This window comes from Mastigoproctus giganteus, chromosome 2 (genome assembly GCF_048544385.1).
Source record: "Mastigoproctus giganteus isolate SK-2022 chromosome 2, ASM4854438v1, whole genome shotgun sequence".
Classification (NCBI taxonomy): domain Eukaryota; kingdom Metazoa; phylum Arthropoda; class Arachnida; order Uropygi; family Thelyphonidae; genus Mastigoproctus; species Mastigoproctus giganteus.
The window spans coordinates 8,647,293-8,660,192 of record NC_143576.1 but is presented as its reverse complement, the minus strand read 5'-3'; the positions used below and the strand labels follow the sequence as shown (position 1 = coordinate 8,660,192).

General features: G+C 42.1%; 1 protein-coding gene across 10 annotated transcripts in view; it reads left to right on the top strand.

The window, feature by feature from the left end:
* The window catches only part of LOC150089152 (teneurin-m-like), a 936,894-nt gene that overhangs the window by 710,572 nt on the left and 213,422 nt on the right, over window positions 1–12,900 (top strand). For 2 of the 10 annotated variants that reach the window (XM_090388120.1, XM_090388097.1), the window contains exon 1: window positions 5,955–6,096. The exons of 7 other annotated variants lie outside the window; for them this stretch is intronic. The gene's annotated coding sequence lies outside the window, so the exon portion shown is untranslated. Of the gene's footprint in view, window positions 1–5,954; window positions 6,097–6,572; window positions 6,635–12,900 lie in introns of those variants that run through there. One more of the 10 variants, XM_090388103.1, reaches the window with a different exon arrangement.

Genomic DNA, 12,900 nt, shown 5'->3' with positions numbered 1-12,900 from the left:
CAATCGAACTCTTCAATTATTCTTTTAGAGGCAGTAAAGTACAATAGGAACAGCCTTTTACTAAATCATTAACAACCAGTTCTGATTGGATAACCCCATGGGGAACCTCTTCACATTGGGGAACAATATTTCGCGCTAGAACGGATTTTATATCCGCACAAGAGAGCGGCTGAAAGGTGAAGCAACACCTAAAGAGAAAGTAAGTGGAAGATGGTCTTTCTTTGTATGCAGATGAGACCATCCTGGTAATGCTGAACCAAATAGACCGAGTTCGGTTAATCAAAACGTTGCATAACATTTCACGCGCGTTCGATCATCAAAGAATCATTTGTCAAATGAAGAGGGATTTGCGTGGTAGCCCATTTGGGGGTGGGAGTTAACGTATGTGCTACAAAGGACCTTAAGAATGCTCTGAAGTTTTGAACAGGGCCGGAGCTGCCGCTTCACAATATGCAGACATGTGGAGGAGGGGACCGAACTCCCCAGGGACCAAAGGAAACATACGCTTCGACTTGAATTTCTCCGGTAATGCTTGAAAACTTTCATTGATGTGCGCAGGTTTTTGCAGACGAAACTGGAGGTGGATATGCAAATGAGATTATGTTTAAAACCTTCCTAGTTATCATCGAAACACGCGAAGTCGATCTAGCCTTCTTGATCGAGTAATCACCAGAATTATGTACACATTTGTGATTTTATATTAGAGAATACTCAAAATTCTATGGGGAGGGAGGGGGGCTTGCCAAGGTTCTATTGTCGAATTTTAAAGAAATTCCAGATGGCTCAATGATGCAAATATAAAATTTCAAGAAAATATATGCACTGGAATTAAGTTGTTACAGGAGGACGGACAAACGGACATGGTGAAGAATAAAGCGAACTTTAACATATTTTTAAAAAATGCGCTTTTTTTTTTTTTACGTGGGTGTTTCTCAGTCGGTAGAATACATAAATAGAAAATAAGAGACGGACTATTTGTTGTGGCTCACGAATCTGAGAGGCAGGAAGGCGCCCAATCAAGCGACTTTTAAGAAATATAAAAATGTCCGCTCCATCTTGCAAATATTAACAAATTTTACGCTCTTTCCGCGGCATGCGAGCTCCCCATCGGCATTTCGCCTTGAAGGAAACGCTAATAAAAAGAAAACTCCCCCCCCCCCCCCAAAAAAGGGAATTGGCACTTTCTTCGGGTGTTTGGCTGCGATGTTAGGAACAGATGAAAGGCAGAATGGAATGAAAAGAGCAAAAGCGAATGAAATATACAGACACGCGGACACGAGTCATTTTTCACGCGATGCCGTGCAGTCAACAATCGCTTCTTTTGACAACAATTGCATTTCGTGACAACGCTTTCACGTGTGTTGTCACTTTGTTGTTAAGAAAATTCGTGTGGCTCTCTTCATAAAATTGCGCCTTCCTTTGTGAGCGCGTGTTCGTGCCACTAATGCGCAGATTTTTAAATCTATATATACGATTCCCATCCTCTTCCCGCTATTTATCCGCCGCCGTAAAAAGAAAAGCGGAAATTTGTGACTAGACAGCGAAATCTGATACTGTTCTCTCCTCAATAACCGCACCACGGCAGCGTTGTCTGCATTCTGCTCGCACTTGACGGCGCATGGGCGGAAATAAACGTAAGAAGGTGAGCGCTTTGTACCAGCGTTCGAGGAGACGCATCTTCGGGTTACTTCTTCGGCGCTGCTTTGTATAGACAGCATTCGTGTGACAACTAGAAGACTTTTAAACGAAGGGGGACGGAAACTTTTTTATATTCGCTGTACTTTCTGCTCTTAATCACCAAAATAATCTGGATTTTTATTTATTATTTCCACACGATTATTAATAAGTTGAGACACATTTAGTAAATCTTGTTAAGCGCCTTAGAAGATAGCCAATGTTGTCTTCACCTTGTCTGTCCGTCCGCATGTAACACCCACTTGAAATTGTATTTGGGTCTTAATAATGGTATTTAAAGATTATAAAGATTCTATTCTATTCTATTCTATTCTATTCTATTAAGATATGTGGAGCCGTCCCAAATATCACTAAAATCCGACCAATAGAAATGCGACAATTATTATTATTTCTTCGTCCGTTTGTCCGTCCGCATGTAATAATTCGACTCCTACTTAATGGATTTTAATGAAACTTGTTGCTCCTTGTTGTTATAAATCATGAATTATTATTTACGGGCCTTAAATGTAACGCAGGACATTCATTAAGTTTATTTTTAAGGTTAAACTAAATTATAATTCTCTAATGCATTAGAGCTTAAAGCCTCAAGCTGCGAATGAGATTAGGCTATGTGTAATCTAAGAGATTATTATTATCTGTTTTCGTAAGAAACTAATCCGCCACCTAGTGGTAATTTTTAAATTGGACTCTTTTCCCCGCGTAAAAATTTCCTAACACTCTTTTGTAAGGTGGACTCGTTTCTACGTATCTGTAAAAAGAATCGGGTTCTCCCGAATTAGCGATTCGTTTGGTCCACATCTGTGCAGCACTGTTTCTCATTATCAGCGGAAGTTGGCACGATTGTGGCATCTTGCGCGCGCTGCCACGTGCGAAGTAATTAGAATATCTAATTAAAACGCGTCTTAAGAGGGCCGGAACGCTAACATCACTGCAGGTGTTAAAGATGTCTTCCTTGGGATCAGTGACAGCATTACTGATTACCGGCTTTTATTAAAAGTTGCTCTTTGATGGGTCCTCGCTGGTTCATCAGACTGTATCAGGGCAGGGGCGGTCGCCACTTCAATCTTAAGAGATTTCGGAAAGACCCCAATATCGTTTTATATATGCTAATTGGGAAGGTTGTTAAGTTCTGACCCGTATCTTAAGACAGTAAACCTCACTAATTCGGTTCATTATTTGTCTGAGGATTGTCAATATTTTATTGATCATTCACGAACTTCTGTAATTTCAGTTGCAAGACAAGATACAATGGATTTATGATAGCTAAAGTAAGAGAGTATACTTGCGAATGCAAAGTATCTAAATGTCTGTGCAAAACAGCGTCGATTGAGGTACCCGATCTTGTAGTAGAAAGGACATACGCAACTGCTGGGGGCACATAACAATGGAATGTAACAAAAATGCGAGACGAAAAAGGAAATTGCGGACAAATATTTGTATTGTTGCATACTTCCAGCAGTAGTAACTGCAGGAAGTATACTTATGACGTCATACTATTAAAATGGGTAATTTGGCTAACTTGTTCCTAGCCAAGGATGTTTTCACATAAAATAAAACATCTTTCGTGCGTACAAAGTACACACGCGTTTTTTTTTTTTTTTTTTTGTGTGTGTGTTTTTCTAATTCACTTCGACAAAATTCAAACGAATGGCTTTGAATTTTGTAAATCGGTTCACTAGAACTCCAGATATCTTGCCAGTCACAAAAAATGCGCTCTAGTCACACTCACTGCTAGTGAGTGCTTGGCATAGGCTAGTGGTGGGAGCTTGGGAACATTTTCTGCCGGATGATGTCATTTCCGTAACCGATCACATTTACTCGGTTGAAGGTGACCCCTAGGATGTTTTACATCGAAAAAAAAAAATTATGATCCGTCTTAATTTTTTTTTTTTATATGAAACATCCTTAGGGGCACCTAATAAAGTAATTATTAGGTTTTTTTTATTTTTCTGGCTACCTGGTTTGGGCAACCCAGGAGCACGATTTCTGGCGTCCACTGGTATTGCACACTATTCTCGGGTGGATGCGGGAATTAATGGGTTTTGGCACTACAGGTAATAGTGGACCCAGATCAGCACATTAGGCTGACACACGAGCCCGTTCTGCCGAGGTTCTGAACAATAAATAAGATCATTTTGGGCAAATGGCTAGGAGCCACCAGCGATACCCCCTATACACACGCACTTAATTGAACAGCCCTCGTAATATACAGCCTATATATGTTTACAACCAGTAGAGTGTCAAACTTGAGGATACAGTAGTACACGCGTTTGAGTTGAGCGTAATTTTAATCAGCCTTAAAATTACCACGAAACGGAATCACAACAAAACTTTTTCTCAATGGAACATGTCCAGTTCATCAAAAGAAGAATTCGATTGGGGAAAGGCTGTGTTCGTCTAAAGAAATTGGTGGTTATTGACATTTAGCACAATTAAAGAGGTCCCAATCAAAAAGAACTGTGGGAGGATTTGCATCGTCCTCTTCACAAGAGGAGGAGGATGCAAATCCCACCTTGGCTATTACGATATTACCCGATTTAGCGCTTTGTTCATTCACACTTTGGAAATAATTATTCTCTAATTCGAACTCTGACTAATTCAGACTACCCCTTGAATTACTGGGGGTTCCTGGTTAATCATTTTTGGGCCATTTATCAACTTAAATTGCAACTTCTTCCAGCAGTCATCGACTCGCTAGCTAAAAGAAAACTTCCGATCTAAACCTCAACCCCTGTAATTTGAATTTATGACCGATACTTCTCAAATTCCTCATAACAGTGAGAGATTCCGCCTTCATTCATTTTACTAATCCCTCTCAAGCTTTAAACCGCGATGGCCACCTCTAATGTGCCTGGTTGCCAAGCCCTGTAGCTCACCCTTTGGCCTTCAGCCGCCCTGTCTTTGGACCCTTTAAAGAAGCTCAATGTCATTTTTCAGATGAGGGCCCCGAAATGTGGTCTTTGGGATTATGACCTCCCTATAACCTACAGGACAGGGTTCGATAAATCATCGAGAGGACGCCGCGGGCTTCCTTTATGTATTTTCTTTAAAATTCCAAACGTAAAGTAAATATAACGGCTGATTGTCACGTTTATATTAAAAAGAATAGAATAAACCAATCAGGAAGTGTAGCGTTGCTCTCTTTTCGATGGGAACCTTGCGCGTAGGAAGCGGGGGGTCCGGTTCCCCCACCCGTCTACGCCCTCGATGTAAAACAATACCGAACGTAGTTCTCTTTCCTCACCCATTGAAAAAAAGTCCTCTTTGGACCGTGATGAATTAGGTCATGACAGGGTCAAGAGGGTTCTCTTACCGCACCGCACGAAGACCTTGAACTGCATCCGAAGTCCCACATAGGCCAATGACCAGATCGTTGCCATCAATTGTCCGAACCACCAGTGGTTCATCTCCAGTGCAGACATTGGTTGCACCGAAACCCTGCGGGATTTGCGATGAATATTTCGCCAAAGTCTCACCACATTGTCGACCTGCACGAAGAAAGTATTCTTCTCAGATGTTTTGGGGGGCAGCTGTCACGAAGAGGGAGGTACTGAGCTAACGAAGGACATCTGAAACGAAGTTGGATGCAACGCGCAGATGGAGTACACCAAATGTAAGAGATTAAGAGCACTTTTAATGACACTCTTAAATTTCAAAGAAAGACTTCGGAGAAACTCTTTCCCTCGGAGAAGAAGCAAATTATGTGGAGCGAAAGACAAGGAGAAGAAGAAACCATCTCGAAGGGAGCGGACGAAGAAAAAGATAGTAATCTTCGATACTCGGAAATAAGCGTATTCGATGCATCCATCCATCCATCCATCCATCTTGTCTACAACAATTTCTGCGTCTCCTTCGTCCATTAGACCGCCCTCCCGGATAATTCATATTCTCCGAAGATGCTGGCGTTCTCCATCGCTGCCTCTTCCCATTTCCGTCTCGAGGCCACCGCAATTAAAATATACACGTTTTCCTTTCGGAGGCGGCCGGCTAATGTGCGGAATATAAACAAGGGCCCTCGCCTCCTGCCCGCCCGCCACCCGTAATATAGGCATCTCTTTAGGCGTCGTCCTACGAGTAATTTAAGTCACGCATCGGAGCTCGCGGCGACCGTATCGTTCCTCGCGTGAGAAAAGCGCCACCTTTCGGTGGCAGCGGCACGCACGCGCAGACGCTCGGGCCATCAACCACCAGCCCACGCGCGGTTTCGCGAGGGGGGCCCCTGCCACTTCGAATGAACGCGCTCTTTCGGCGGAGAGCAGCTTCCGACTCTCAGTCGTACCTCCGGACTGCTTATTGATTGTTCTCTCCGATCGCAGTGCTGTCCGTGCCCCTCCCCCCTCAGCTCGGCACCCGGGTGGAGTATGGTGGAGTGCCTTCGCAGTTAGTCCGAGCCCGCTGTTGGTAAGTAGCTGCCATTGACGACGTTTTACGAAAGCGATGGAAAAGGGCAATGTGCAACGGCAACCCGCCGCCGCAGCCGCCTTTCCGTCAGAAAACACGGAGTTTCCGAGAGGTGGCGGGAAGGGAGGTTTGACGATTTTAGCGCAGTTGTATCGAGCAAAGTAGCGGGCTTTGGCAGCCCCGGTGCCTGTCGGGAACGAATCTCAGCTGACGGTTCCTCCGATAGCTCGCCCTGGAACGCTGTCTGGCATTTCACATGTTCCGGGGTGTGTAAGAACCCTCCTGCCCGCCCGCCCGCGTGTTGCTCGTAAATAGAGGCTCGCATCAGTAAGTTCAAAATATGTAGCGCTGCTGCTTCGATACTTTCGTTTCATTTGCACTCTGATGAATGCATTTTGGAGGGGGACCAAAGTGAGGTACCATTCCTCAGCGAGTGTGTGTTGACAGAGAAGCGAAAGGGTGATTCTTCTCTACTTCAGATTAAACAACCCAACTTGTGTGCTCATTTCTTAACTTTGTTACTTTTCTTTCTTGTGAGGTAAGCCTCGTAATCTTAAGATCATTTTTATGATAATATCATAATCTTGTACCACGTGATATTAATAATATAGTTTATTAAGCTATTCACCTAAACATTGAGGCATCTTACCGATACCAATCATCAGACCGTGCTGCTCAAAATTTAACTAAGTTCTTTATTTATTTCTTAAAGACGAGAGAAGTGAATAGTAGAAATAAACGTTTCGGATACGGTGCCAAAATTCTTCATCAGCAGAAGATACTATTTAAATTTAAGAGATTTAGAAGAGTTTGAAAAAAAGTTTATTTTCTAGCTTTAAGGTGTTATCTATTAATGCAGAGGTTCCCAAATCATACCTTCGCCCTAAAATATTCCAGGTCCCCTACCAGAACGAGCGAAAATAAGAATTTCATAAAAAAAACAACACGCCCTTTCCCATGAGGAAGACGCCCCACGTTTTGGGAACCTCTGTATTAATGTAAAATAAAAATATTTCTGTTTTTACTGCCAACGGCTGTAGGGTCAGAGGAGCTTCCACAAGTGTGGAATCAACTCCAAAATGTTTACCACAGTTGTTATCTTCTTTAAGAGAGAATTTTTTAAACCTAGAAATGATTTTAATTTGTTGCTTTCATTTTTCACTGTACAAATATTCTTAGCGATTGACATTGTATAAAATGGTGGTGAATTTAAGTTTTCTAGAGTTTCTTGTGTACTCCAAAATACAACTCTTCATAAGCGTAGGAATGCGTACAATTATTTTTAGTATTGGACCAATTATGTTTTCTTGGTACATTTTCCTTTCCAGTTAGGAAATCTTAAAGGAATACAAAGTTTCCAATGGACCTTAAGAAATGTCAGCCTTTTTTTTTCAATATCTGTGTTAAGATTTTATAAGTAGACGTAAAAGACAGAGAGCCAAGGGCCCTTCATTCGGTGGTTTAAAATTACAATTTTGAATTTTCTATACCGATGCGTGTTAGCACAGAGGCCGGATTCCTCTTGGTTCTGGAATAGACCAATCTTCCAATGGTCCGACTTTCATCTAGATTTCTGATCCCAGAGGTTATCGATTGCTGCATCCTTAAATTCTTGGTGTATTAATACCGGTGAGGTGGTCTTAGAGACATGGGGATCCCCTGGTGCGAGTAGGAACGCTGACGAAAAGATTGGTGCACCTTTGTTGGGATTTGGGGCCCTTTTCAGTCCAGACCAGGGTACTCTTTGCATTCCTTTGCATTCCCTTGAATATTTAAGAACGAGTCTAGCTGGAATAAACGTAAGCCTTATCTCCGTCCTTAATCTAAATGTATTTTAGAAACAGAAAGTAGCGTACCAGGGGTCATGTTTCAGTTGCCCTTACTGTAGATGTAGCTTCTGATTGCAACTCTAATTCTTGAACTTTCAATCAGAATAGTTTCCTCCATTTTAACTGCAGAAAACTCTGTTGAACTGAAAATATTATTCGTAAGGAGATTCCTCCCCTTCCTCCCCCACCAGTTAAACTTAACCTCAATTTGAATAAATTTGTTGCCTCATCTCTTTCATTAATTCTGGCTATCGGCTAATGACGAACAAAAGTTTTTTTTTCAAATAAATAGTCGGAGATGACACGACATTGGGGGAGGGAGTTTTAAAAAAGGGGAGGAGGGAGCTTTAGCCCGCGAGAAAAATGGCCGACTGTGCACCGCTGGGAGCAATATTCATTAGCTGCACCGTGCAACCGACTTCAGTAACAAGCCCGGATGAAAATTGACTGTCGGCTATAAGGGACCCCGACGCACGTGAAACCTGCTCGAACAAATTACGGAGACTTTTTAACGGCGGGTTTTAAGTGCTGCGCGTGATGAGCGTTATCGTTGGCTCCTTCGAATATTAATACCCCTCATTATGACTGTCTTTGCGTGGAAGAAGAAATTTCGCATCTATTATCGCCTCCCCTTTCACCCCCCCCTCACCCACGCGGTTTTAATTTTGTTAGCGGCCCTCGCAGTCCACCAATAATGAATCAGTTCATAATTCAAAAACGATTGTAAAGTTGCGCAACTGTCTTCTTTTATATTTTTGTTCTTTGTTTTTGTAGGAGGGGATTCCATCTCAGTAGAAATCGCGTGTGTCTCCTAGGAACAATCTCCCCTGTATCTATAGCTACCAGCATTTTAAGAACCAAAATGGTTTTTGTGCTCAAGTATCGTTCATCCGTTATGGGGAATCCAGAAATCGCACAGCCTTCTGGGAAGGCTGTTCCATTATCTCCCAGTTGTCTACGTTAGGATCATTAACGAAGGGTGTTCCCGCTTGTCCCCCCTGGTTACTTACCCAGCTTCTAATTGGAGAATATCGACTCTATTGGCGAACCATCTTAACAAGGTCGGTTGTCGGAGTTTTCTTTATCGTCAACCATAAGCGCACTGTTCGTGGAGACTGAGAAGCAGGTCCGCATTGTGACCTTTGAAAGGACCCCGGCACCCGTGCAGGCTACTGAGCCAATGAACAGGAAGCTACTACTGTTCTCCTATCACCACTCCGCTCCACCCTGTCCCCTCAATGTCACGAGAGAAGGGGAGGCAGCAGTCACAATAACCCAACAAGCTCTCTCTCTTACACGGTTCACCTCCGCTCAAAGTATATAAAGTGCAGACACGTCTGCCCCCCCGGTCGTTCTTAATCCCCTCCCTTTTTCCGTCGTATGCAGCTGTTACAAGACTCTGTAGGGTGTCTAATTGGCCCTTATCCGGGTATTCTAGAGGGAGGGTGTCTAGAAGTCAACAGAATAGAAATGGCCGGTTCGTTGAGAAAAGAGGAAGGGACACGGGCAGAGGTCGTTACATTTCGAGAACCTTACCTTTAAAGTACGGTCAGCTTTGTATTCAATCCGAGCAAGTACTGCTCTCTTTAATAGAATTAATGGCTAATGTCAGCCAACCTCCGCTCTCTACCCCCTCCCCCAACACAGTATATGTTCAAGAAACACCCAGTACCAAAATGAAGTTCAGATGCGCTCTCAATAATCAGCAGATCGGAGTACATTACCCTTATTATGGGAGTATAAGATAGAAGCCCATGTCTAGATGGGCTTCTTTCTTATACGTGGTTTCTAAGTAAACCGTGCAACCACCCATTTGCTGGGCAATCTGTACGCATTTCGTACTATCTAATACTACATGAGGGACGCCAGTATAACAAACGAGAGAGAGAGAGAGAGAGAGAGAGAGAGACTTCAAGGGATTCGAGCATCATAGATCACTAAATTCCGCAGACACACTTTTAACAATCCGTAATTTGCGAATCTTCTTCTTGGATTACTCCATGGTAACAACGGTTATCCTCGACCTAACCTTTTTGCCCCTCCATTATTTTCAGTCCTCCCAGTCTCCAGTCATCAATTTCCTCTTTTCCATAGCCGTCCTCACTCCCTCCATCCATGTCCTTCTAGGTCTTCCTCTCCTTTTCCTTCTAGATGGTGTCCATTCCATTGCTTTTTTTGGTAGTCTCTCTTCTCCCATTCACATAACATTTCCATATCATTCAAGTCTTTTTGTTTTACATTGTCAATGATGTTATTTTGCGCGTCCATTGCTTTTCTTCCATCTTCATTTCTAACTCGTTCCAATTTAGATCTTTGGCTGATCTTCTTGAAAAACCCATCTCGACAGGTACTAATTTCTTCTTTTATGGTCCAAACCTCAGATCCATGCATACTCTGGATACTCTGGAAAATTGCGTTATATATTAATCATTTGAAGAAGAGATTATTATTGCTCCATAATACTGGGTTCAGCATTCCCAAGACCATTCTTTCCTCATCAATTTTCCCTGCAATCTCATCTTCAGATGAACCATCCATCTGCACAATAGCACGATATTTAAACTCTTCACATTCTTTATCCATTTATATTCAGAATCTCCCCCGTCAGATTCATATATTCCGTCTTATCGAAGTTTGTTGCCAGACTCCACCTTTCATTTTTTTTCCTATACTTTTCTGCACATATAGTCCGCATCCTGTCCATCTGGGAACAAAAGATTTGAAAAGTAAATGTTTTGATCCCCAGAGATCTGTAGCGAGGAGCTAGACTAAGAAAGATACTCTGGACTTTGCAACGCTAAAAGACCTACCAAAGACAATTAGTGAATCTGATAATCAATTTAAATGCTCTTTTTATTTAGCAGCTCAATTGCGCGTTTCTCTTCCTCTTGAAATAAAAAAAAAAAACTCATTGATGATGTTCAAAATCCCTACTGAGCGCGAGTCATGTCCTTCGCCATATTCAAAATGATTTTCTAGAAATTGCTCTTCGAGTATTTAATTACATCTGGAAATTTGAAACATCGGGAACACTTAAAGAGAAAATAATTCCGGCGTATAAATACTACAGCTGTGGTTGCTTGAACGTCTGCTTCACCAGGATTGGTTACTTACAGAACGCATGATTGTGTCCGGCTGTCTGTATGATATGCTCCGTAAACTTTTCTTGTTTTGTGTGTTTTTTATTTAAAGTATTAAGTTCCTATTAGTGCCACCACATAAGGATAGGCCCTTGGACTGCCAGGTGCAAGTACTGTATTATTTGAACGGACAACAGATAAGTATTAAATGAATTTCTGCATGTTCATTCCGCTACTCCATACAAGCGCTTTCAGCCATTATCTTGTAGTTCAACTTATACATGTGTCCAACAGACACTTGACCTTGACCAGGCATTAGAGTTTTGCCTAGCCGCTCTGTTCTTCCCTCCCTACTTAGTCCCCTGCTCCCTGTGGATTTCACTGCAGGGCAACTAAGGCGACCGGCTGGTCACAGTGCCTATTGCTTGCTAAACCACAACTGTGGTGATATTAAATTATCTAGTAAAACTACAGTAACTGAATTCAATATGACAAATACTACCTCCTGTCAAAATTCTAACGTCTGCACCATCTGTGGGACCAGCTCTGACCCCATTGTCCAATGTATTGAGTGCAAACAATTAATATGCAATGACTGTACACATTCTGACCTGAAAAAATTAAATAAAAGTCGGCGGAAATCATTCTGTTGTGATAGATGTCGACTCAGAAATTCTCAGAAAAGCCCTATAACTGTTGCAACGCCAAACAGCACGGAACCTGAGTCACTTTCCTCCTCTTCGGCTAACAAAGTTGAAATGCCGTACTCTAGTACATTTGAGACAAATAGCATGCCAATAACTAGAAATACCGACTCTGAATCGTACATGGATGAAGCCTCTAATCCTTCTTTGTTGTCGCATCAAATCTCAGATGCATCAACTCAAACATCTGTGCTGTCAGAAGATCTCAGCGCTAACTCCTTCCCTACGGAAACTCTGAATCCAACCTTTGGTATTCTGCAATCAACTGAATTCCAGGAACTACTCTTTAACACTATGCAGAAAATCCTCATTCAAACTCATCTAATCAGTGCACCTCATACTGCAAACTCTGAAATTCTCCTGGATTCTAATACACTCAATGAAGGAAACAGCGAGCTATACACGGAGATTTGTGGTATAAAAACAATATTAGCTAATCAACAGGCTGAAATTTCTGACATTAACGCCCAAATTAAAAATCTCACATCAGTTATGTCTTGCCACTTAAGGGAAGCTAGGAAGAATTCTGAACCTACTCTCGACACCAATGGGCTCAAAGTGAATACGAATTCTTCATTAACTGACGATGCCCTCAGTACTGAGACCAGATCTTCACCTTCCACCGGCCTCAATAGTTCTACTGCTGCAAATATTAACTTGCCCAAGCCTGCTAACATTCATGATTCAAGTCATTCAACTGAGCAATTTATTGCCAAACAGACTCTGTTAGATGATTCTTCTGATGTAAATAGAACCACTCCTCCCACCTACTCTCCTCTGCGGAACAGTTCTGTCTGTACTTCTATTTCACAAGCTCAGAGTCATCAAGCGGAATCCTCTTCAACATCAGTTAAGGCAACATATGCAAAAATAACTGCTGCCACATCTAATGAGGTCTGCAAACCTGTCTGTAGATCTGCCGCCACAGTGAGTAAACCTGTTTCTAATTGCCAGTCTCAAATATCGCACCAAAGATCAAAACAGAACAAACCGTCAGAAAATATTAAAGCATCTATATCTCAAGGTACTTTCTCCAAGCTTCCAGCCATAACTCATCAAACACAGAATGTAACTACTGCAGAAAAATCTCAGTTACTCAAACACAAGTATAATATCACAATTATTCCCACAAAAGACCGAATTTTTCTTTCTAGACTTGGACCCTCCACTAAATCTGAAGATCTTATCAAC